This window comes from Pteropus vampyrus, unplaced genomic scaffold (assembly GCF_000151845.1).
Source record: "Pteropus vampyrus isolate Shadow unplaced genomic scaffold, Pvam_2.0 Scaffold215, whole genome shotgun sequence".
NCBI classification, from domain to species: domain Eukaryota; kingdom Metazoa; phylum Chordata; class Mammalia; order Chiroptera; family Pteropodidae; genus Pteropus; species Pteropus vampyrus.
The window spans coordinates 652,592-678,082 of record NW_011888996.1 but is presented as its reverse complement, the minus strand read 5'-3'; the positions used below and the strand labels follow the sequence as shown (position 1 = coordinate 678,082).

Here is a 25,491-nt window from a genome sequence, read left to right as displayed (position 1 = left end):
GGCAAGCACCAACTTTATTGTGGGGAGTGCCGTTCTAGTGCAGGGAGTGCAGTTCTATTGCAGGGAATGTGCTTCTACTTCTGCTCTTCTTCTGCTCCCCTTCTTGTGCTCCACTTCTGCTCCCCAGGGGACAGCATGGCTCTACACATCAGAGTACAATAGTGGCATTCAGCCACACATGCGCGATACAATAAGCTGAATTATGTTTACATATTTTAGGCACAGGTGCCCTACTACACTAATGTAACATTCTAAATCCGGGGTCCTATTCCTAGGCACAAGCCTGGATCACAGCCAGACCTGTGATGTGCCAGGCCTGGGACCCACACTAATAAGATGGAAAAAAAAAAACAAAAACAAAGAAACATGCCACAAATAAAACAACAGAAGAAAACTCCAGAAAATAAGCTAAACAAAATGGAGGCAAGCAACCTCCATTTGAGACAGAGTTCAAAATAATGGTTATAAAGGTTCTCAACAAACTTAGGGGGAGAATGGATGAACACAATAAGAACTTTAACAGAGAGATAATAAGCATAAAAAAGGACATAGAAACCATAAAAAAGAACCAGACAGAAATGAAGAATACAATAACTGGAATGAAAAATACACTGGAAGGATTCAACAGTAGATTAGACAAAGCAGAAGATAGAATCAGCAAACTGGAAGACAAGGTAGCAGAATACACCCAATCAGAACAACAAAAAGAAAAAAAGATTTAAAAAAAATGAGAATAGTTGAAGAGACCTCTGGGACAACATGAAGCGTAATAAGAGTACCCAAAGGAAAAGAGAGAGAGCAAGGGATTAAGGATCTATTTGAAGAAATAATGACAGAAAACTTCCCTAACCTGGCAAAGGAATTAGACATACAAGTTTGAGAAGCACAGAGAGTCTCAGACAAGAGGAAGTCAAACAGATCCACATCAAGACACATCATAATTAAAATGCCAAAGGTCAAAGACAGAGTGAGAATCTTAAAAGCAGCAAGAGAAAGGCAGCTAGTTACTGACAAGGGTACCACCATAAGAATGTCTGCTGAGTTTTCAATGGAAACTTTGCAGGCCAGAAGGGACTGGCAAGAAATGTTCAAAGTTGTGAAAAACAAGAATCTACAAATACTCTACCCAGCAAGGCTTTTGATTAAAATAGAAGCGAGATAAAGAGCTTCTCAGACAGAGAAAAACTTAAGGAATTCATCACTAACAACCAGTATTTCAAGAAATTTAAAGGAGCTTCTATAAAAAGAGAAAGGATAAAAGAATATAGAAATAACAAATACGAATAATAAAATGGCAGTACCTATGTACCTATAGGTAATCACTTTAAATGTAAACAAATTAAATGCTCCAATCAAAAGATACAGGGTAGCTGAATAGAAAAAATACGGGGTAGCTGATAAGAAAACAAGACCCATGCATATGCTGTCTACAAGAGACCCACTTGGATCAAATGACACTCATATACTGAAAGTAAAGGATGGAAAAAGATATTTCATGCAAATGGAAATGAAAAAAAAAAAAAAGCCGGGGTAGCAATACTTATATCAGATAAAATAGACTTTAAAATAAAAATTACAATAAGAGACAAAGAAGGACATTACATAAGGATAAAGGGATCGATAAATCAAGGGGACATAATGCTAGTAAACATATATGCACCCGACATGGGAGCATCTACATACATAAAGCAATTATTGACTGACATAAAAAGAGAAATCAACATTAATACACTCATAGTAGGAGACTTTAACACCCCATGGAGACCAATGGACAGAACTTCAGGCAAAAAATCAACAAGGAAACAATGGTTCTAAAAGACACACTAAAACATATGGATTTAATAGATATTTTCAAAGCATTTTACCACAAAGCAGCAAAACATTTTTTAAGGATAGACCACATGTTAGAACTCAAAACAAGTCTCAATAAATTTTGAAGGCTGAAATCATATCAATCGTCTTCTCTGATCACAGTGATATGACACTAGAAATCAACTGCAAGAAAAAACTGAAAAATACACAAACACATGGAGGCTAAATAACATGCTCCTACACAATGAATGGGTTCTTAATGAGGTCGAGGAAGAAATCAAAATATATCTAGAGAGAAATGAAAATGAAAACACAACGACTCAAATTCTATGGGACACAGCAAAAGCAATCCTAAGAGAGAAATTCATAGCAATACAGACCTACTTCAAGAAACAAGAAAAAGCTCAAATAAACAATCTAAACTTACAATTAAAAAAACTAGAAAAAGAACAGCAAACAAAGCCAAAAGTAAATAGAAGGAAGGAAATAATAAAGATCAAAGTGGAAATAAACGAAATAGATCTAGAAAAACAATACAAAAGATTAATGAAGCCAAGCGCTGGTTCTTTGAAAAGATAAACAAAATTGACAGACCCTTAGCCAGACTTATCAAGGAAAAAAGAGAGTAGAGTCAAATAAATAAAATCAGAAATGAAAGGGAAGTAATAACTATGGACTCCACAGAAATAGAAAGGATCATAAGACATTACTACAAGAAATTATATGCCAACAAATTGGACAATCTGGAAGAAATGGACACATTCCTAGAAACACAATCGCCCAAGACTGAGTCAAGAAGAAACAGAAAATCTGAAACAACCAATTACCACCAATGAAATCGAATTAGTAATCAAAATCTTCCCCCAAAACAAGTCCTAGACCAGATGGCTTCATAAGTGAATTTTATGAAACATTCAAAGAGGAATTAACACCTATTCTACTCAAACTATTCCAAAAAATTCAAGAAGAGGGAAAGCTCCTTAACTCCTTTTATGAGGCCACCATTACATTGATTCCAAAACCAGACAAAGACATTGCAAAAAAAGAAAACTATAGCCAATATCTCTTATGAACTTTGAAGTAAAAATCCTCAGCAAAACATTAGCAAACCAAATTCAGCAATATATTAAAAATATCATATACCATGATCAAGTTGGATTTATTCCTGGGATGCAAGGTTGGTACAATATCCACAAATCAATTAATGTGATACATCACATTAACAAATTGAAAGATAAAAACCGTATTATCATATCAATAGATGCAGAAAAAGCATTCGACAAAATCCAGCATCCGTTTATGATAAAAACTCAGCAAAGTGGGAATAGAGGAAACATACCTCAACATAATAAAGGCCATATATGACAAACCTTCAGCTAACATTATACTCAATGGAGAAAGGCTAAAAACGTTTCCCTTAAGATCAGGAATAAGACAAGAATGGTCACTTTCATCACTCCTCTTCAACATTGTATTGGAAGCCTTAGCCATAGCAATAAGACAAGAAAGAAAAAAATGTATCTGAATTGGAAGGGAAGAAGTAAAATTCTCATTATTTGATGATGATATGATATTATATATAGAGAACCCTAAAGATTGCACCAAAAAACTGTTAGAACTGATCAATGAATTCAGTAAAGTAGCAGGTTATAAAATAAATATTCAGAAGTCTGTGGCATTTTTATACACCAATGATGAACTTTCAGAAAGAGAAATTAAGAAAACAATCCCATTTACAATTGCATCAAAAACTATAAAATACCTGGGAATCAAATTAACTAAGAAGGTAGAAAACCTGTTTTCAGAAAATTATAAGTCCTTGAAAAAAAAAGTTGAAGAGATACAAATAAATGGAAGCATATATTGTACTCATGGTTAGGAAGAATCAACATCATTAAAATGGCCATACTGCCCAAAGCAATCATAGTTTCAATGCAATCCCTATCAAAATACCAATGGCATTTTTCAGAGAGCTAGACCAAATCATCCTAAAATTTATGTGGAATCATAAAAAACCCAGAAGAATAGCTAAGGCAATCCTGAGAAAGAACAAAGTTGAAGGTATCACACTACCTCATATCAAACTATACTACAAGGCTACAGTAATCAAAACAGCATGATACTGGTATAAACAGATACATTGGTCAATGGAACAGAATAGAGAGCCCAGAAATAAATCCATGCCTGTATACTCACTTAATATACAGTAAAAGAGGAAAGAATATACAATGGGGTAAAGACAGCTTCTTCTATAAATGGTGTTGAGAAAATTGGACAGATATATGAAAACCAAAAGAAATTGGACCACCTTTTTACACTGTATACAAGAATAGACTCAAAATAGATAAAAGACTTAAATTGTAAGACCCGAAACCATAAAACTTTTAGAAGAAAACATAGGCAGTAAATTCTCTGATATTACTAATAGTAATTTCTTTTTGGATGTATCTCCTCAGGCAAGGGAAACAAAAGAAAAAATAAACAAATGAGACTACATCAAAAAAAAGTTTTTGCACAGCAAAGGAAACCACCAACAAAAAGAATATACAACTGATTGAATGGGAGAAGATATTTGCTTATGATACATGTGATAAGAGGTTAATATCCAAAATACACAAAAAACTTATACAACTCAACAACAGAAAAACAAACAATCCAATTAAAAAATGGGCCAAAGACCTGAACAGATACTTCTCCACAGAGGAAATACAGATGGCCAATAGACATATGAAAAGATGCTCAAGGTCACTAACTGGGCAGTGGGAGTGAGTGAAATGAAAGAAAGTGGTCAAAAGGTGCAAACTTCCAGTTAAAGGTAAATAAGTACTGGAGAAGTAATGTTTAGCATGGTGACAAAAATAAAAAAGCAAAATAAATTGCAAAATGGAATGGTTATTTTAATTATGGTTATTACAATAATATATGATAAAATGTAAAGTGGGAATTTTTGTTTTCAATTAGAATTGACACTCCATATTATTTTATATTAGTTTCGGGTGTACAGCATAGTGGTTAGACTTTTATATAATTACAAAGTGATCCTCCCAAATAGTCTAGTACTCAACTGGCACTATATAGTTATTACAATATAACTGACTATATTCCTTATGCTATACTTTACATCCCCTGGACTATTTTATAACTACCAATGTAAACTTCTTAATACCTTTACCTTTTTCACCCAGTCCTCACCCCGCCTCCCATCTAGCAATCACCAGTTTATTCTCTGTATCTATGAGTCTGTTTTCATACCGTTTGTTCAGTTATTTTGTTCAATACTTTCCACATATAAGTAAAATCATATGAAATCTGACTTTTTCTGTCTCACTTATTTCTCTGCATCTATGAGCTCAGGTTTTTTTTAGATTCCATATATACATGAAATTGCACAGTATTTAGTTTTATCTGCCTGATTTATTTCACTTAGAATAATACTCTCAAGGTTCATCCATGTTGTCACAAATGGCAGTATTAATAGTATTCCATTGTGTGTACCATCTAACAATGGAGACTTAGATTGCTTCCATGTAGAGGCTATTGAAATTAATGCTGCAATAAACATGAGGGTGCAGATACTTTTAAAATAGTGATTTTTGTTTCCTTCAGATAAATACCCAGAAATGCGATTTCTGGATTATATGGTAGTTCTATTTTTAGTTTTTTTGAGGAACGGCCATACTTTTTTCTATGGTGACTGTATCAATTTACATTCTCACCAACAAAGCACAAGGATTCCATTTTCTCTACATCATTGTCAATACTTGTTATCGCTTCTCCTTTTGATGGTAGCCATTCTAACAGGTATGAGGTGATATCTCATGGTTTTCGTGTGCATTTCTCTGATGATTAGTACTGTTGAGCAGCTCTTAATGTACCTATTGGCCACTTGTATATCTTCTTTGAAAATGTCTATTCAGTTTCTCTGCCCATTTTTAAATCAAATTATTATTTTTTTGCTATTGAATTGTATGAGCTCCTTATATACTTTAGATATAAACCCTTTATAAGATATATGAATTGCAAATATTTCCTCTCATTAAGTATATTACCTTTTAATTTTGTTGATGGTTTATTTCGCTTTGCAGAAGATTTTTTAGTTTGATGTAGTCCCACTTGTTTATTTTTGCTTTTGCTGACAAATTCAAAAAGTTGTCACCAAGACTGATGTCAAGGAGCTTACCCTTATGTTTTCTTTAGGAGTTTTATAATTTTAGATCTTAAAATTATGTATTAAATCCATTTTGAGTTGATTTTTGTGTGTGGTATATGGTAGTGATCCGATTCCATTATTTTGCATGTGGCTGTCCAATTTTTTCAACACTTTTTCTTGAAAAGACTTTCCCTTTCCTCATTGTATATTCTTGGCACCTTTGTTATAAATTAATTGACCATATATATGTGAGTTTATTTCTGGGCTATCTACTCTGTTTCATTATTTTATGAGACTGTTTTTATGCAAATACCATACTGTTGTTTAGTACTATAGCTTTGTAATATGGTTTGAAATCAGGAAGTGTGATGCCTCCAGCTTTGTAATTCTTTCTCAGGATTGCTTTGGCCATTTGGGATCTTTGTGTTTCCACACAAACTTTAGAATGTTTGGTTTATTTCTGTGAAAAATGCCATTAGAATTTTGATAAGGATTGAACTGAATCCATAGATTACTTTGAGTAGTATGGACATTTAAACAATATTAATTCTCTCAAGCCATAAGCACAGAATATCTTTCCAGCTATTTGTGTCTTTTTCAATTTCTCTCATTAATGTCTTATAGCTTTAATCTCCTCAGTTAAATCTATTTCTAAGTATTTTATTCCTTTTGATGTAATTGTTAATGGGATTGTTTTAGCAATTTCTTTTATAAATGCACAAATAAAAAGTAAAACTAACTATATTTTTCCATTTTAAAGTTTATTAACAGATTATATATTGATCAGGTACTGCCTTTGAAGAATTAGGGACAGAGCAATATAGAAGATAGGTAAGGCCATGGTCCTCATGGAATTTACATTCTTAGTCTCATACTGAACCAGAGAAATCATCATGTTAAATCTAGCAGAAACTGGTCTTATTTAACATTCTTCAAAATACAAAATTTAATTTAACAATATGACATTTTAAGTTAACATTTTAAAACATGGAAAAGAAAAGAATGGAAAGAAAAGTCACATTGTGATCTTTTATTAGTGGGTTAGTTTTAGTGTTTAGTCCCTTGGTTGGTAATTCCTTTGTTTTTTACATCTACAACTCTGTTATTAACAGTAACAACAGTGATAAAAATCAGCAATGGTCAGGGATCTTTTTGTTCCATGAGAGCAATGGAAAGGCTTATGCTGACTTTAAGAGAAAAAAAAATTACCCACAGAGTTTAAGTTTAGATTGTCTGGATGCTCCCGACATGCCACAGTCAGAACAAGTTAAAAGAGGGCTATGGAGGGTCTGTGCCTTGGCATCTTCTCCTAGTGCACAAGACTGCCATTGCTAGCTCAGAACAAGCTCAAGGCCAAACTTGAAAACAATAATGATAATAGCTCTCATTATTGAACAAGAACATATATTAACTCATTGAATCCTTACAATGACCCTTGGAGGTAAATAGTTATTATCCTCATTTCACAGATAAGACAATTGAGGCAGAAAAATTAAATAATTTGCCAGCCACACAAAAAATAAGGGGTGGAGTTGGGGTAAGAAGTAGGCCAGCACCAGAATCTGTGTGATTAACTACTAGACAGTACTGTTTTTCTTACCTCTCTTTTAACTAACTCTTACCTTCCCAGTGAAATAACTTCTGTCAGCCTCCTACCATTGTTATCCTGATGAAGTACAGAAAATTCTCCATATTCTATTTAATATACTGTCCCTCATCAAATGAAATGGTCTGCACTGACCATGACCTAGGGATCTACTTTCTGTTTAAGTCACAGAGAAGGTAATGATTTTTCTTTTTAATGTAAGTCCTCTCTGATTATAAAATACTGTTTCTTTATGAAGAAAATCAAAGGAGGAAAAAGATTTTATAGTTCCATAACCTAGATATTATATATATATGAAACATGTATATAATGTATACACACATATGTATGGATATATTATATATGTGTATACACACATATACATGTGAGCTTGAACCTTTTAGCGTTATGACATAATGTTACAGCAGCAGCTGTCACCCTAATATAGAAAACTAACCTGCACTTACAGTTAACTTACAAATTGGGCTGCCCCTTCTAAGTACTTAAGTATTTAAGTCAATAAGGATGCAAATAATTCCTTAGGAAAATCCTTACAAGCCCAGTGGGACAGAATTTAGGGAAGGAGAACTATCAAATATCATGAAACCGTGTCACATCAGTGATTTCCATGTCAATTTATGAGGGAATCTGAACTTGACATCATCTCTACCTTTGACAGAGCTGAGCCACAGTCCACAAGTTATTATGGCTTGTGCTTGGAGTATAGCTATGTATCAATCAGGGTACAATATAGCAGAATCACTAGAAGAAATATATACATGAATTTGTTACAAGTATTTGACTTACTATTATGGGAGCAATTTTTTTATATCTAGTGCAGGAGATGTGATAGGCACCAGTTCATGATGGGTACCTCAGGTTGCATGGTAACATGATAGTCCAGGGTCAACTTCAGTTTTTGCTAATGCCCAGAAGTAAGCCAAAACCTTTTCTAAAAAGGAGAGTAGTTATCTGCACAGGACAACATAGTTGCTCCAAAATCTAGAACGTGAACTGTGGTTCATCTATAGAGGCCTACAGAGGCTCTACACAGCATCCCTCTTCACACATTATCATATTTGTTGGCTCATATAGCTTAAATGGCAAAGCAGCTTGCATAACAGCCTGGTCCTGTTCCAAAGTCTTCTCTTATTCTGAGCTCTACTCAAAACAGGCAGCTTTGAGGTTATGTCGTAAGTGGGTTGGAGTAGTACTTAAATAGGTTCTATGTTATCTTCAAAAAAAAGTTCACGAGGTATTGTGTCTTTTTCTTAGTGGTAGGAGGAGCTGGATACAGCAACTTCTCTTTCACCATGGAAGGGATAACTCAACATGCTCCAGACTACTGAAGTCTTAGAAATGTCACCAATATGGCAGACATTTGAATTTTTGTAGTATCTATTTTGCACTCCATGGCATACATATCTCTTTACAATGTATCTAGAGTAATTTTTACTTCCTGCTCACCAGATCCAAGCAGCAGAATATCATCAGTGTAATGGATCAGCACCATGTCTTATAAAATAGATAATTGTGGACATATGACTAAAGAGTTGATAAGCCCTAAGGTAGGAAATTGAAGATATATTGCTGGCTTTGCTAGCTGAAAACAAACTACTTCCAATGGCCTTTACTAACAAATATAGGGGCAGGAGGGGGGAGTATTAAGCACATTAATAGCTGCAGATAAATTACCAGGGTATGTGTTGATTTGCTCTAAATATAAAACCATGTCTGGAACACCATCTACGATTGTAGTCACCGCCTGACTATGTTTACATCAGTCCACTATCATTCCCAAGATCCACCTCTGTACCCAGATGAGGATTTATTTTTCCCCTGTGATATCTTCAGATAGCTTCCATGGTGCCTACACTACACACACACACCACACATACCCTCTCCTTTCATGCTACCATTTAGCTCTCTTCCAAAATAATTTTTCTCACATACTTGGGATTTCTCGGTTTTGTACTGCTTCCTGATATCTGCTTTTAATTTTCTATCCTGTTTCTGAATACCTATTTGTTGTATTATCTACATCAGATAAAAATGTTTCTGGGGTTCACATTTTTTCCATGAAAGGAATTCTTCATCTGAGCTTCAGTTTTCTCATTACTTCCCCCTCGCCACCTTGAGCTTTCCTACCAGTGTGGGCTAAGTATCTCTGACAGAGTTTGGACTTCAGTGGACTTCAGTGGATGTTGCATGATATCATTTTAAGGTAGAAACTGGCTCCTCATAGTTCAGATATAAATATTCTCTACCGCATGATTTTTCCTTTTGGGGTCAACTTCAGGGTCATTTATTGAATGTTTTCCAATTCAGCATTTTTCTCTTGGAGTCTAAAAAATTGTAAGATTTTTTCATAACATTCCAGGGATGAAGCTGCATGAACACAATTCTTATATCATATTTAACCATTTAAAAGCATAAAAATCATTGCTGTGATTAACACTTCTTTACATGAGTCACTGAGTTTCTAATTTTAAAATGTCAATATAGCTAATGTTAGTTTTATTTAAATTAAAAATATCCCTACTCCTATTGCTATTCTACTGATACAAGATTGTAATTATAATCAACTATGCAGACAGAATTCTTGATCCATATAAAACCCTCAGCTTTTAGAAGAACAAGCTATGTATATATTTTGGGGAATCTTTGAGTAAAACATAAGTTCTCTACTGCCTCAGTGTTAAGTTTGGGAATCACAAGAACAAATCCGAAGTACCTTAAACACACATAATTTGATTCTGAAATAATACTCTTAGTCACCTATCTGCATAGCCACTGCATTTTTAAAAGCAATGAATTATAGTTCTCATTTCTGAAGCTAGTGACTTTACCCGTATATTCTGTGGAAAATATATTCTCAAACAGCTAACTTTCCCATCTCTGTACCCAGATGAGGATTTAAGAAGCTACTTAGAACATCTTTCCTAGAGTATCTCTTTAGAGTACTGTTGATTTTTTTCTACTGACTGCATATGGTATTTATTGCAACGTTCTGATAGTCCCAAGTTTTATGTATCTATAAAGATACAGGAGAATACCTATGGGTCTTCAGATGCTTACATTTTATTTTCTATAATTAAATTTAAGACACTGTTATAATACCATGCCAAATGTAAAAATGTGTACTTAAAAAAAAATCTAAATCCATTAAGTCATTCTTTCATGCTAAATACAACACATTGTTAGTTGAGAATACAAAGAGAGCTAGAGAGAGAGAGAACTCTGAAAACATTTGTACATGATAGTTATCAATCAAAGGGCCAATATCCCTTTATCAAGTGCATCTATATGCATAGTGTACTATGCTTGAGATGGGCGATAAAAAAATGCTTTCTAGGAAATGGACTCACAATATGAACCATGGAAGTTTCTATTACCTACCTTCTTCAATGTCTCTCTGACTTTATTCCAAAAATAAAAATTTGTTTCTACCTACTTTGTCTTAGGACAGAACATATATCAGCTCCTCTAACCTTAGCTGCATATTATAATCATCTGAGTTAACTTTTTATTTTTAATGCCTCTATTCATTGTATTATTTTTCTTTAAGTCCTTGAGCACATTTATAATAGCTGATTTAAAGTTCTTCTCTTTCATTTCTGAGGTTATTTTTCTATTGACTGACTTCTCGTTTGGGGTCACGTATTCATGTTTTTTCACATGTCTACACATTTTTGACTGGATGCATTTACTGTGTATTTTACATTGTTGAGTAATGGATTCAGTTGCTTTTAAGTTTTGGGATTTGTTCTGAGAGGCAGTTATTTGTGGAGCAGCATGATCCTTTTGAGGCTTTGTTGAGGTAGGTGCAGAAATCTCTTACTTTGGGGCTAGCACTATTTCTAAAGCATACCCCATCTGGAGTCTCTACTGAATGTCCTGGGTATTTAGTAAGGAGTCTCCATTCTTGCTGGTCAGAAATGGATATCTACCAGCCCTTTAGGAGCTCTAGGAGTTGTTCATCTTACTGCTACTTGGCAGTAGCAGTACATCTTACTGCTACAAGTCATGCTTGGACTTGTAGAGCTTCTCCCTACACATTTATCATTTTATATCCAGCAACACTTATGAGAAACCGGCTGCCTCAGTTTCTCTGACTTTTATCTCCTTAACTAGGAGTGCTCTATTTCAGATTTCCATGACTTCCTGAGTCTCAGGCATTTTAAAGAAGAGAGCTGGGAGATAATAGGGCTCATCTCTTCAGTTTCTCTTCTATCAGGGATCACAGCTGTGTGCTTCATGTAGTCTAATGTCTGAAAACTATTATTTCACATATTTTGTCAAGTTTTCTGATTTTTTTTACAGCAGAAAGGAAAGTCCAGTTCTAGTTACCACATTATGTATAGAACTTTGAGATACTTTAAAAATACCTCTATGACCAGGGTACATCCACAGAGATTCAACTTACTTGGTAGAGTTGGGGTCTGAGTTTTAGTGTTTTATTTAAAATTTCCCCAGCTTATCTTAATGTCTATTCTGTACCAAGAGCCACTGACCAGAGGAAGTTCTTGCTTCAGTCACGTAGGAAAGATTGAGTTCACATGGTCAGAATAAGTGGAGGATGCTAAAGCCAGAGGGTGCTTATCTTCAGGAGTAGGTTACCTCTTGGAGATAAGGAGCTGGGAGAGGTATGAGTAAAAGTAGTCCTTCTGCCTCCTCAAGTATGATTAGTATGAGAGGTTGTAGACATCCCCTTCATATTTTTCTTCTCTTCTTCTCGCTTTCTTTCTCTCTTCTTTTCAGAGTAGCTGAGTAAAGGGAGGCCCAAGTCAGATTAGTCAGATTTAGATCAAGGATTTACATTGGTGGCACAGTAGAACACCTGGTGTGTGGGCCAAATTGTATCTCCCAAAAATATGTTGAAGTTTTAACCTCCAGTACCTATAAATATGACCTCAATTTGAAAAAGGTTCTTTGCAGATGATCTAGTTTAGATGAAGTCATTAGAGTGGGCCCTAATCCAATATGGCTGTTATTCTTATAAAAAGGTGAAATTTGGACACAGAGACAGACCTGCACAGAAAAAAAGATGATGTAAAGACATAGGAAGAAGGCTATCTACAAGGCTAGAAACTCCTGAGGCTATCAGAAGCTAGGAGAGAGACATGGAATCAATTCTCCTTCACTCTCCTTAGAAGAAAGCAACCATGCCGACATCTTGATCTTGAACTTTCAGCTTCCAAAACTATGAACAGTAAGTTTACGTTGTTAAAGCCATTCAGTCTATGGTACTTTTTTAGGCAACCTTAAGAAACTAATACACCTAGCAAGTTTTAAAAAATACATATGTCATTCTCAGTGAGTGACCAGCACTGTGATTCACATTTCAGAGGTAGGCTTGGGCGGATCACTGCTGCCAACATGAACTTGGGTGGATATCGGGGACCTGTGGGCCAGTCCCAGACAGCAGCTGTTCTTTTTGTGATTTGGGTCTTCTTTGGGAACTCACAACAGTTACCAAATTTGCAGCAAGACTGAGACTGTATTGATCTGACTGCTATTGTCTCTCTGAAACCCTGCCCCACCTTACCCACAAATTGCCCAGAGGCCCATTGACAGTGAATTGTCACAGCGCTGACCTTCCCTTTACCTGAGCAACAAACTTTGGTTGGCACAGGGTAGGCACTGCACGGAAATCAAGGGCAGGCAGACCTTTGCTGCCTGCAAGATTTGCAATATTGTGTCAAGGGAGCACAGAGGTCTGTGGGAATGCCCTTGACAGCAGCTGGTCTCACTGTGATCTGTGTCTACAGCAGGAATGCCCAGGCACAGAAGTTGGAGCAAAACTGAGGTTGTATTGGCTGAATGGACCTTGTCTCCCTAAGATCCCACTTCACCCAAGCCACAAAGTGCCTGAAGCCCATTAAGAAGCAGCCTCTTGTGCCCTGCTTGGCTCTGGGGTTCAACAGTTAGCGCAAGCAACAGACCTTAGCTAGTGCAGTGAGCACATTTTGAAGAAAACAGTTGTGGACAGACCACTGCTGCCTATATGAGCTGCAATATCTCTTAAGGGGATTACATGTAAACTGACACTGCAGTGGCAGTGGGAAATTTACTCACTAGACCCAAGGGACTCCGAGGGTCCCTGCACCACCCAACATGCATATCACCCAGAGGCTCATCCAGTTTCAGAGACTTAAAGGCATCTGATAGGCAGTATCAGGCCTTGAGGAGCACTGGTCTCTCTGCTAAACTGCCATAGGTCAGGGGTGGGGGATAACCGAGAGCTGCCTACAGTATTGTCTCTTCTACTTACCTGTAGATCCATCATAGAGAACCATCAGCGGATGGCTTTGTAGTTATCATTGGGTAGCCCTGAGCAATCAAAAGCAGTGGCTGACCTTGGCCTATGGGGTAGCCCCTCACAAGGGGCCACAAAACCAACACATCTGGAGGCTGGCACCAGACCACAACAGAGCAACTCCTGACTAGTACCTGAGTAGTGATACACAAAAAGGGTAGTTGCAACAAGTACACAAGCCTTCTAGGGCAAACCCCACTCGGTGGGATCAGCCCCCACACAATAACTGTTATCCTGAGGGTGCAGCCAATTCACACAATTAGTCAGCCTGAACATTAATCCCACCCACTGATCTACTAACAACAATAATAGCTTGGCAACAACAGAAGATCACGCATACCCATACAAGGGTCACGTCCAGAGCTCCTGGCACAAGAGATCAGGGAGAGTGTGCTACTGGGCCACACAGGACACCTTCCACATTAGGCCAACTAGCCAAGGCTGAGAGATGAAACAAATATTCCTGACACATAGAAACAAACACAGAGAGTCTAATAAAATGAGAAAACAAAGAAACATGTCACAAATAAAACAACAGGAGAAAACTTTAGAAAATAAGCTAAATGAAATGGAGGCAAGTAACCTACCAGAAACAGAGTTCAGAATAATGGTTATAAAGATGCTCAATGAACTTATGGGGAGAATGGCTGAGCACAACGAAAACCTCAACAGAGAGATAGTAAGCATTAAAAGGGACATAGAAACCATAAAAAAGAGCCAGACAGAAATGAAGAATACAATAGCTGGAATGAAGAATACACTAGAAAGATTCAACAGTAGATAGGATGAAACAGAAGATAGAATCAGCAAACTGGAAGACAAGGTAGCTGAATACACCCAATCAGAACAACAAAAAGAAAAAAAAATCAAAAATGAAGATAGCTTAAGAGACCTCTGGGACAACATGAAGCGTAACAATATCTGAATCATAGGAGTACCTCAAGAGGAAGAGAAAGCAAGTGATTGAGACTCTATTTGAAGAAATAATGACAGAAAACTTTCCTAACCTGGCAAAGGAATTAGACATACAAGTTCAGGAAGCACAAAGAGTGCCAAATAAAAGGAATTCAAACAGACCAAGAAACCAAGGCACATCATAATTAAAATGCCAAAGATGAAAGACAAAGAGAGAATCTTAAAAGCAGCAAGAGAAAGGAAGCTGGTTACTTACAAGGTACCCCCATAAGAATGTCTGCTGAGTTTTCAATGGAAACTTTGCAGGCTAGAAGTTATGAAAAACAAGAATATTTAAACACGGATACTCTACCCAGCTAGCCTTTTAAAATGGGAGGTGAGATGAAGAGCTTCCCAGACAGAGAAAAGTTTAAGGAATTCATCATCAACAAGCCAGCACTACAAGAAATGTTAAAGGGTCTTCTGTAAAAAGAGAAGGGGTAAAAAATAAAATAGAAATAACAGATATGAATAATAAAATGACAGTAACAATGTACCTATAAGTAATCACTTTAAATGTAAATGGATTAAACCGTTCAATCAAAAGACATGGGGTAACCGAATGGGTAAGAAAACAAGACCCATACATACGCTGTCTACAAGAGACCCACTTCAGATCAAACAACACTTACAGACTGAAAGTAAAAGGATGGAAAATCATATTTCTCATAAACAGAAATGAAGAAAAAAAAAAGCCAGGGTAGCATTTCTTATATCAGATAAAATAGGCTTTAAAACAAAAGCTATAATAAGAGATAAAAAAGGGCATTACGTAATAAAGGGATCGATAAATCAAGAGGACATAACCCTAGTAAACATATATGCACTCAACATAGGAGCACCTACAAACATAAAGCAATGGTTGACTGACATAAAAGGAGAGATCAATAGTAATACACTCATAGTTGGAGACTTTAACACCCCATTGACACCAATGGACAGATCTTCCAGGCAAAGAATCAACAAGGAAACAATGAGCCTAAAAGATACACTAGACCAGATGGACTTAATAGATATTTTCAGAGCATTTTACCACAAAGCAGCAAAATATACATTCTTCTCAAGTGTGCATGGCACATTTTCAAGGATAGACCACATGTTAGGACAAAAAAAAACAAGTTTCAATAAATTTAAGAAGGCTGAAATCATATCAGTCATCTTCTCTGACCACAATGGTATGAAACTAGATATCAACTACAAGAAAAAAAACTGGAAAATACACAAACACATGGAAGCTAAATAACATGTTACTACACAATGAATGGGTTATTCATGAGATCAAAGAAGAAATCAAAAGATACCTAGAGAGAAATGAAAATGAAAACAGAACTACTTAAAATCTATGGGACACAGCAAAAGCAGTCCTAAGAGAGAAATTCATAGCAATACAGATCTACTTCAAGAAACAAGAAAAAGCTCAAATAAACAATCTAAACTTACAATTAAAAAAACTAGAAAAAGAACAGCAAACAAAGCCAAAAGTGAATAGAAGGAAGGAAATAATAAAGATCAAAGCAGAAATAAACAAAATAGATCTAGAAAAACAATACAAAAGATTAACGAAGCCATGCTTTGATTCTTGGAAAAGATAAACAAAATTGACAGACTCTTAGCCAGACTTATCAAGGAAAAAAATAAAATCAGAAATGAAAGAAGAGAAATAACCACAAACTCCACAGAAATACAATGGATCATAAGAAAATACGATGAGCAATTATATGCCAACAAATTGGACAATCTGGAAGAAATGGACACATTCCTAGAAACATACAATCTCCTAAGACTGAGTCAAGAAGAAACAGAAAATCTGAACCAACTGATTAACACCAATGAAATCGAATCAGTAATCAAAAAACTCCCAAAAAACAAAAGTCCTGGACCAGATGGCTGTGTAGGTGAATTTTACCAAACATTCAAAGAAGAATTATCACTTATTCTTCTCAAACTATTTCAAAAAATTAAAGAAGAGGGAAGGCTACCTAACTCCTTTTGTGAGGCCACCATACCTTGATTCCAAAACCAGGCAAAGACATTACAAACAAAGAAAACTATAGGCTGATATCTCTTATGAACATTGATGTAAAAATCTTCAATAAAATATTAGCAAATGAAATTCAGCAATACATTTAAAATATCATACACCATGATCAATTTGCATTTATTCCTGAGATGAAGGTTGGATCAATATCCGCAAATCAATCAAGTTGATACATTACATAAACAAATCGAAAGATAAAAACCATTGGATCATATCAATAGATGCAGAAAAAGCATTCAACAAAATTCAGCATCCATTTATGATAAAAATTCTCAACAAAATGGGAATACAGGGAACATACCTCAACATAATAAAAGCCATATATGACAAACCTTCAGCTAACATCATACTCAATGGGAAAGACTAAAGGCATTTTCCTTAAGAATGGGATCACCACTCCTCTTCAAAGTTGTATTGGAAGTCTTAACCACAGCAATAAGACGAAAAAGAGAAATAAAAGGCATTCGAATTGGAAGGGAAGAAGTAAAACTCTCGTTATTTGCCGATGACATGATACTATATATACAAAACCCTAAAGATTCCACCCAAAAACTGTTAGAACTGATCAATGAATTCAGTAAAGTAGCAGGTTACAATATAAATACTCAGAAGTCGGTGGCATTTTTATACACCAATGACGAACTTTCAGAAAGAGAAATTAAGAAAACAATCCCATTTACAATTGCTTTGAAAACTATAAAATACCTGGGAATCAAATTAACCAAGAAGGTAGAAGACCTGTTTTCAGAAAATTATGTCATTGAAAAAGAAATTGAAGAAGATACAAATAAATGGAAGCATATACCCTGTTCATGGGTAGGAAGAATCAACATTGTTAAAATGGCCATACTACCCAAAGCAATCTGTAGATTCAATGCAATCCCTATCAAAATACCAATGGCATTTTTCAGAGAGCTAGAACAAATAATTCTAAAATTTATATAGAGCCATAAAAAACTCTGAATAGCCATGGCATTCTTGAGAAAGAAGAATAAAGTTGGAAGTATCACACTACCTGATATCAAACTATGCTACAAGTCTACAGTAATCAAAACAGCTTGATACTGGCATAAAAACAGATACATTGATCAATGGAACAGAATAGAGAGCCCAGAAACAAATCCAATCCAATACACTCACTTAATATATGACAAAGCAGGTAAGAATATACAATGGAGTAAAGACAGTCTCTTCAATAAATGGTGTTGGGAAAATTGGACAGATACATGAGAAAAAATAGAAGCTGGATCTTTTTACACCATATACAAGAATAGACTCAAAATGGATTAAAGACTTAAATGTAAGACCTGAAACCATGAAACTTTTAGAATAAAATATAGGCAGTAAACTCTCTGATATTACTAATAGGAATTTCTTTTTAGATATATCTCCTCGGGTAAGGGAAACAAAAGAAAAAATAAACAAATGGGACTACATCAAACTAAAAAGTTTTTGTACGGCAAAGAAAACCATCAACAAAACAAAAAGACAACCGACTGTTTGGAAGAAGATATTTGCTAGTGATACATCTAATAAGAGGTTAATATTCAAAATTTATAAAGAATTTATACAACTCAACAGCAAAAAAAAATCTAATTTAAAAATGGGCTGAAGACCTGAACAGATACTTCTCCAAAGAGGAAATACAGATGGCTAACAGACATATGAAAAGATGCTCAAGGTCACTAATCATCAGAGAAATGCAAATTAAAATCACAATGAGATATCACCTCACATCTGTCAGAATGGCTATTATCAATAAATCAAAGAACAAGTGCTGGCAAGGATGTAGAGGAAAGAGAACCCTCAAACACCGTCTGCGGGATTGCAATTTGGTACAGCCGCTATGGAAAACAGTATGGAGGTTTCTCAACAAATTTAAAATGGATATACCTTTTGACCCAGCAGTTGCACTTCTGGGTATTTATCCAAATGAAACCAAAACAATAATTCTTAAAGATCTATGCACTCCAATATTCACAGCAGCAGAATTTACAATAGCTAAGATATGGAAGCAACCTAAATGCTCATCAACAGACGATTAGATAAAGAAATTATGGTACATATATACAATGGAATATTACTAAACCATTAAAAATGATGAAATCCTGCCATTTGCAATGACATGGATGGACTTGGAGGTTATTACCCTGAGTGAAATAAGTCAGACAGAGAAAGATAAATACCACATGATTTCACTTATATGTGAAATCTAAAGAACAAAAAGAACAAACTAATCAGAAACAGACTAACAAATATAGTGGTCAATTTGGTGACAGACTGGAAGGGTGTTGGAGGGCTGAGAGAATGGGGTGAAAGATTAAAGAAGTACAAATTAGTAGTTACTGGTTGGGCACAAGGATGGGGAGCACAGCATAGGGAATGCAGTCAACATTAATATGATGGCTAAGTGGAGGGCCAGGGGACGGAGTAAGCAATTGGGGGAATCGTTTTATGAACAATATAGATGTCTAACCAATGTACTGTATACTTGAAACTAATTTAAATAAATAAGTTTATTAAAAAATACATATGTCAGGCACCAGCCCCAGAGATTACGACTTAATTAATCTCAGAAACAGCCTGAGAATAGGCATTTTTAAAGTTTTGCCAAGTGATGTGCAGCAAGGTTTAAGAACCACTGTTCAGGAGACCCAGAATGGTGTTGGTAGAGGAAATTCATCACAGTTTATTGTCTTTTGCCTTCGGCTTTCCCCATCAGACACTCTTGGACACATATTCCTTCAAGATCACCGAAGTCAGAAAACCATTGGAACTCTGGTTATAGCTTCTTGCATAATAAAGCCACCTAGAATCCACCTTTTCTAGGCCTCGAGAATTAATATGTATAATGTGGTCATGTTACAGCTGCAAAAATCCATCTATTCGCTTTATGTTAATAGAACTTTTTTTTTTTCATTGTTTTATATGGTCAGGAAACAACTCCCAAATCATTTGCCTGTTTTCACTTGCATGCCGTGTGTACTATTGATGTTCACTGGCTCACACCCAGAGAGACACTGGCTCTTGAAAAGTTATTATTTTTGGGAAGCCCTCCTTGACCCTGAGGTCCTGTTTGTGTCTGTTATTCCTAGCCTTTTCCCATTATCTCCCCCAACCCCATGCATCTGTGCGGGAACCGAGACCACCATTAAACCTCTCTAGGCTAGGCAACTGAGGTTCTATACCTCATCATGTTTGGATATTCCTTCTAGGAAATAGCATTGCCAGTGATAAAAGACTAAATGAGTAATTACCATTTTTCTTTAATTAATAACTAACCATGGATACTGGTCATCCTAAGATAGAGTAGCATTTCCTGTAGTGAAGATGTCTCAGATGATGCGCAGTAAAGGGGCAGCAGGCCAAATGGCTCACAAAGTATAGTTCTTGTCAGGGAATATTTTAGAACATTTAGCTGCCTTTTTTACAATCTGTGGGATATTTCAGAATGTGATCAAATTTGTACCTCCAAAGAGACAAAACTTTGGATGTGGCACAAAAACAGCAACCACAATGAAAACAGTTCTAATCCATGCCATCCTTATTTCTGTTCATGGCATCACTATTCCTCCTGACACCTTGTCTTGAACTTCAATTGTGTTTATCTATGCCATCTCCTTCCATTTCCACATCTCATCGAATATTGAATTCAATTCAAAACATATTTCCTGAACACTTAACTCCATGCTAAGTATTTTTTAGGCTAGGGACATAATTTCATTTACTTTAGTTCTAGTGAAGAAAGCAAATAATAAATACATTTATAATGTTCTGGGTGTTTCTATGTGTTATGAAAAAATACATTAAGGATAGGAAATAATGGAATGGTTCTATTTTAATTAGGGTGAACAAGGAAGAACTCTCTGATATGGTGACATATGAACAGAGTAGTGAAGAAAGTGATGGAGTGATCTCTATGTATATCTGGGGAAAAAACATCTAGACAGAAGACACAGTTATTGCAAAGGACTTTTCAATTCCAGCAAAAGCAAACATACAGAATGTGCTTATATATATATTTTTGTTTCCTTAATGCCAAACCCAGGCACCTGAACAAAGGATATGTTCAAAATTTTTTCATTGCTTTGAATGGAGAGAGAAAAATAAAAATAAGACTCCTTAGTCAGTAGACAGGCATTCAACTGTTACACATACTGCTAACATTATGATGATACCAGTTCTTGAAGGTTAGCTTCTGATCTGATTGGTCAGTGCCCATGCTGTTTGGTCAGTGCCTGAGATAAAATGTATGTCAAATATCTTGAATGTTAGCCTGATAATAAGTGAGAAGTAGTTATATGGCAGGTGCAGAAAATAACCCCTTATATCCAGATCAAAGTCTTAAGATTATTTAAAAACTCTTCGTCTCTGAGAATAAAAAAAAGGACTAAATCCCTATGAAATATTTAAGGGTGAAGTTATGATAGAAATGGACTTCTCTAAATTCAGATGTGAATTTAAGAGTCACTAGAGCACCTAACACCGTGGTAACACATAGTTGGTTGTCAATATCTGTTGCTTGAATGAGTCAGAGGAATTAAAGAAACATTCCTTAAGTCATGACATTGTCATCATATGAGGTAGCCATGCCATTTAACTCCTGATTTACCAAGAGACAGAGAGCACTGAACAGGCTTAGTTTGTATTGTGGCAGATGATAATGTTTTCCAAAGAGAGCCTCAACAACATCTCCTAACTCACATGTTCTTTTAGACCCTTGCTATCCTACCATCCAAAGGTGGAGTCTACATCTCTCCTTGAACTTGGGTAACTTTAGTTGACTGCCTTGAGCAGTAGAGTACAGCAGGAGAAATGCCATGCGACTTCCAAGATTAAGATATAAAAATGTCATGGATTTATTCTTCTTGTGACATGCTCAAAACCATTGCTGTGAGGAAACCCAAGGAACTTGCAGAAAGTCCCATATGGAGAGGGCTTGATGACCTTAGGCTAAGCCCTGGTTCAGTTCCCAAATGACAGCCAGTATAAATTTGCCAGTCACATAAGTGAACTATATTGAACTATGTCGAAATGGATCTACCATCCCCAGTAGAGCTGCCCCAGCTAATGATGAATGGAGCAGAGATGGCTCTATCTCTGCAAGTCTTACTAAAATTACAGTCTCAAAAGAAAAATAAATTATTAGTGTGGTTCTTAGGCATAAGTTTGGGATGATTCGCTGTGCAGCAATAGATAACTAGAAGGGCTACCGGACACACAGATGGACACTATGAAACACTCATAATAGTATATTTTTGGACTCAGCCCTTGAAAAATTAGAATTAGGAGCTTACATTAGTGGACTGGACCAGGGGATAGATTTGAGTGTTATATGTGATAGAGAATTCCCTCCTTAAAGGAACAAAGCTGGGGAGAACATAAGGAGTAATAAAGCATCTGAAATGTACCTGGATATTTTAGCCAAATTCATGCTATTTATTATTTATGTAATTACTTTCTTGAGTTATATATTTAATACCTTCATATCTCTTAAATCTGATTCATTTGGAGGAATATATTATTGAAGTGGGAATAAAAAGAACCTTGGAATTCTCTAAAAATCAGGTGCCATAGAGCATGGATAGGAAACCAAGTGCCAACTCAAGTCACATGTTGGTAGCTATAGAACCCAGTACTGAGAAGAACTCTGTGGAAAAATGCAAACCATGAGAAAGGGTAGCTTGATTGATTTGTAGTGCTGTTCATGTTCACAACAGTGAGTCATGACAGTGTCAGAATCAGATGTCTGCTATCACAGTCATAGGTCCTGGGGATAGTGGACTTCATGAAGATAAAAGAATAGATAACTCAGTTTCATGAAATGGTGTAAAAGTAGTTCCAGGGGGTCAGGCTATTCTCCAAACCATAATTCTGACTACGCAACTGCAAGTGTTTCCAATAAGGGAGAAATGGGTGAAGTACCCTAAAATTTAATGGATACACAGAGAACTTTCTAAGTAGCTTAAAGTTGCAAAAGAATGTACAAAAAATAGAAATAAAGGCACATAACCAAGAATCAACAATAGAACACAGCATGGATTCAAAAAGTTAATGTTGAGAATAAACTGAAACTTGGAAACTTGGAAAGAACATCAACAGAATTTTTTTTAATATTGGAGATAAAAATAATAAAGAAAGGCTAGAATTGTAATTTTATAGATAACAAAAAGGTAGCAAAATTTGTGAGGCAGCCATCTCCTCTGCCAAAACAATTGATCTTTTTATTAGAAAGGATGAAACAAATATTGGACAAAGAGAGTAGAATTGAAGCTTATTATAGGCCTGGTGTTTGTAAGAACCTGGATGCTCTAGTTCATGGATCCTAATTGGAAACAATGAAACCTCAGAAAGTAAGAGGAGATCAGCTAACTTCTGTCTTTTATCGCTGTGGCATCACCGAGAGTGACAGTCTTTAGAAAAAATGCAAATATTTTCAAAATGATGAAGAATATTGATTCTGCAAAGCATAGATTGGTGAATTTGATGTCCCTCGTCCAACTATGTTTTATGACACAATATAAGGCAATATTATATCATTAAAAAAGAGTTAGTATGGATTTCTTAGGGCAAGTTTTATTGAAAAAGCCTCACTTCATTTTGTCATAGGGTTTCTAGAGTAAGAAATTAAGAAAACACATAGCACACATAGTGCATCTGGATTTTAGTGAGCTTTTCAACGGTGTCTCAAGGCATCCTTAAAGACAAAACAAAAAATGTGACTAGTTACATTGTTCATAACTGTTTTAATGACTGCTTTTGCTATCTCCCTTTAGGGAGTCTTCTCATGATACACAGTAGGGTTCTTTCCTCAACCATATCCTACTAAGCATTTTATTAATGGCATACTGATCCTAAGTGTAAATGATCAGAAGCTAAAAAACAGTCATAATATTTCATAGATTTTGTAAAGAATGCAAAAAGAAAAAACTCTTAATGTGATGAGATATGTGATTCTGTATTTCAAAAAAGTTCACTGAATGAGAGATGAGATTGTTATTGATTGTAACTCAACAGTTAGAGCTAAGACTAAAGTACTTACCTAGTTCTTCATTCCTTTAAACCTAAAGAATATATAGCTCAAATTTGAAAATTGATAATTCAACCTTCTGTCATTTATGAGTCATCTACTTTCTGTGTTTTTTTGTTCCCTCATGTAGCTAGACAGCCTCTCTAGAGCTTTTTGCTCTAAATAGTTTGTTTTAACAAAAGGAGAGATGTGTGAATGACAATGAAGCTTCAGACATCAGGATTTGGGTTATTTTTTTTTTTCTATCAGTGATTATCTTTTTCACTCTTCTTTAATAAATGAGCTGAATGTTCAAAATATTAATTAAGGTGGATAAGGGTAGCAATAAATGAAGACCCAGGTTCCAGAAGAATTACCTTCCCCCGATGCTTAAGAATCACAAAAATGAAGATAATTGAACTACCACATTTATTTAAATTCTCACAACTCTAATGTCTCACCAAAAGCAGTTTAAGTCATAACATCATTACTAATGAGATTCTTCCTTAATTAATTAATTGATTAATGTAATTATTGCAAGAAAATATAGAAACTCAGAAAATATAGATCAATAAGAATAATAAAATAAAAACACGACATTTACACTAACACTAAGCATTGTATATATTTACAGATCTTTTTATGCATATTATAAGTATACACATATATATGTATATATACATATATGTGTGTTAAAATATTTGTGTATTTTTAGTTCAAAATAAAATCACATCACACATGCTGTATGGTAATTTACATTTTTTATTTACCAATCTCTACCTTTCCACACCAGCAAATGTTTATTTTATTTAATTTCTAATCTAGTTCTGAGTTTGCCCAGTTGTATCAAAATGTCCTTTAAAAGTGAGTAGTTCAGACCAGGTCCAATCCAAGACTACAAGTTGCATTTGGTTGTTCTGTCCATTAATTCTCTCCCCATCTAGCGCATTGCTCCACCCACTGTGTTGTATGATACTGACTCATAGAAATGTTTTCTAGCAGTTAAAGGCTTAAAAGATTCAAATTAAACATTTTTGGCTTGAACACATCCTGGGTGATGTATTGCATCACAAAAGAGACACATAGTATCTGGTCGCCTAATAAGAATGTTGAATTTTTGTTTTAAGTGGAGGAGGTTTGTGGATTAGAAAAATGGTTTTGCACTGAAAAAATGATAACACTAACCCGAAAGGAAAACCTGAAAGATTTGAACACTAAATTTAGTGCTTAAGTAAGAAAAGAGAATAGTTGGAGGATTAACAACTTGAAGTGGGTAGGAGGGGAGTGGAGAAGGGGGAGTGCAGCACAAGAACAGCTCTTACATTTTTCCTATGTCTATGTTAGTAGTGATGTGTCAGACATCAAACAGAAAACCTTCTCAGATTTATTGCTGGAAGCAGTGCTCCCAAAAACGAAATAAGAAGTCTGAGAGAGATTAGGGAGACAATGGCCGTCTAAGCCTGTCTACACAATTTATAAAAAGAGATCACTGATTTTTTTAAATATAAATTTTCTTTGATAGTAAGAGTCTAGGATCTAGTTCAAATGCAAAATACTTACTTACCATGAGTGACCTCAGTAATAGAAAAGCCAAAGTGAATTTTTCTCTTTTACATTCATGCAT

General features: G+C 35.4%; 1 long non-coding RNA gene across 1 annotated transcript; it reads right to left on the bottom strand.

The window, feature by feature from the left end:
• Positions 1–3,932: 3,932 nt before the first annotated feature.
• LOC111747219 lies at positions 3,933–18,080 on the bottom strand. The gene is made up of 3 exons (XR_002783445.1): positions 17,993–18,080; positions 11,664–11,669; positions 3,933–3,996 (listed from the first exon to the last, which is right to left on the bottom strand). It is a non-coding gene; the product is annotated as an uncharacterized LOC111747219 (long non-coding RNA).
• Positions 18,081–25,491: the final 7,411 nt, after the last annotated feature.